Source organism: Kryptolebias marmoratus, linkage group LG20 (assembly GCF_001649575.2).
Source record: "Kryptolebias marmoratus isolate JLee-2015 linkage group LG20, ASM164957v2, whole genome shotgun sequence".
Taxonomy (NCBI): Eukaryota; Metazoa; Chordata; class Actinopteri; order Cyprinodontiformes; family Rivulidae; genus Kryptolebias; species Kryptolebias marmoratus.
This window is the reverse complement of record NC_051449.1, coordinates 24,644,119-24,645,810: the sequence shown is the minus strand read 5'-3', so window position 1 is coordinate 24,645,810 and position 1,692 is coordinate 24,644,119. Positions and strand designations below refer to the sequence as shown.

General features: G+C 36.3%; 1 long non-coding RNA gene across 1 annotated transcript; it reads right to left on the bottom strand.

Annotated features, from left to right (window-relative positions):
• Positions 1–477: 477 nt before the first annotated feature.
• LOC112450181 lies at positions 478–1,665 on the bottom strand. Its single transcript, XR_003038722.2, has 2 exons — positions 1,424–1,665; positions 478–791 (listed from the first exon to the last, which is right to left on the bottom strand). It is a non-coding gene; the product is annotated as an uncharacterized LOC112450181 (long non-coding RNA).
• Positions 1,666–1,692: the final 27 nt, after the last annotated feature.

The window sequence follows — 1,692 nt, the reverse complement described above, 5'->3', positions numbered from 1 at the left end:
GAAATCTTTTTACTAATATAATGTTTGGTTATATGTTCCAAGTCTGACAAAGTTTATGTTGTTTTAATACCGAATGCTCTTAATTAGTTCCGCTGCACAAGCGTTTGTATATTTCTGTTGCTCAGATGTTGGATTATTCCATCTATGCCTGTGGGCATGTTATTTACCTGTGTTTACTTTTATTGTGGTCATTTATAAAGCTGTTGGTTGGTTTAACTAATTATCATTATTCATAATAATACATTGGAACAAAAAGTAATAGCTGAAAAAGCGTTTCATTATTCAGTTTTTATTTATGTTAGACGATGTTTCGATGCATGTAAAATTAATAAGGTGACGAAACACTCCGGTGGCCCCCCCACCTAGAAAATGAATCCGGCGCCACTGGGTTAAATACTACATGTTCTTAAAGCTGATTTGTTAATTCATTAACTGAATTCTTGTTCATGTGAAGTATGACAAAATACTGACTCATTCAACCTTATACGCCATTTTTCTCTTATTTCACTCAAATACAGTTGATAATTTTCGCAACATGCCAAATTTAAAATGTCTCATGTATTTATTTTGTTTTTTAAATCATTAGAGCAACAGTTTTTATAGCTTTATCTTTCTTACTTTAGTTCTTGGGAAAACATTTTGTATTTGCTGTTGAAATAAACTTGAAGAAAACCAGATGAAAGAGTTTGACCTCGAACAGCAGAACCCAGGCTGCCACAGTAAATCAGGTTCCCATCCTTGGAGGGGGGCACTGTGGACAAACATCTGGTGGGGAGACAGTTGGACTGAATCTGCTCACACAAACAAAAAAAAATACAACAAAAGAACAACCCATGAATAGATTAGGGATTAAGGCAGAACCTGTTAATGATCTTCAGATAATTTTATAAGACAAACAATAATTGGGACAATGTTTTCTTTATAATCATAATACTAATTATAATTGTTATTGTTTATGATTTTATTTTTCAGATGTGCCTCAAATGTTTGAAAAGAAGTTTTAAGGATCGTGCAGTGCGGTGTATATATATATATATATATATATATATATATATACTTTTCTATAGATCTGAAAACAATTGGCCTGCTGGACAAATGATCATCTTTTTGGTATGCCAAAAGAAAAAGAAAAAGTTTAGAACACAAAAAATGAGGTACCATTCAAAAGCTCAGACTTTGTATGTTTCTTTTTTGGTGCCATTTTGTAATTGATATAACGCGGAGAAGCCCTCAAGTTTTGTTGCCTGTCATAGTCGACTTTCGGTGAAAAAGATGGAAGTGAAAATAAATGTCTATTACTGTTTTTGATTGAATGTTTGTCTTTATTTCAAACACTTTCTGAATAAAGACAACAGCTCAGAGCACCACACTTCACTAACACTGCTCTTACAGTCCTGTAAAGAAACAGCGGGGGATATCATACCTTACTGCGGAGGGTAATCGACCTTCTGCCGGCATGACGCAGCCATAGTCCCCCGGCTCTAAAACCGGAGACAGAGAGCAGCACCACGGACCGGCCGACCGTAAGCCGAACACACTGAACCAACCTGTGAAACATTTTTACACACGCTGAGTACACCCTGACGGAGTCATTAATCCCTGTTACTGCACGATCTGTTCCGGAAGCACGATCCGTAAGGTCAGCTCATTTGCGCATGCGCTGAAAGAAAGACTTCCGTGAGGGCTTTTTTT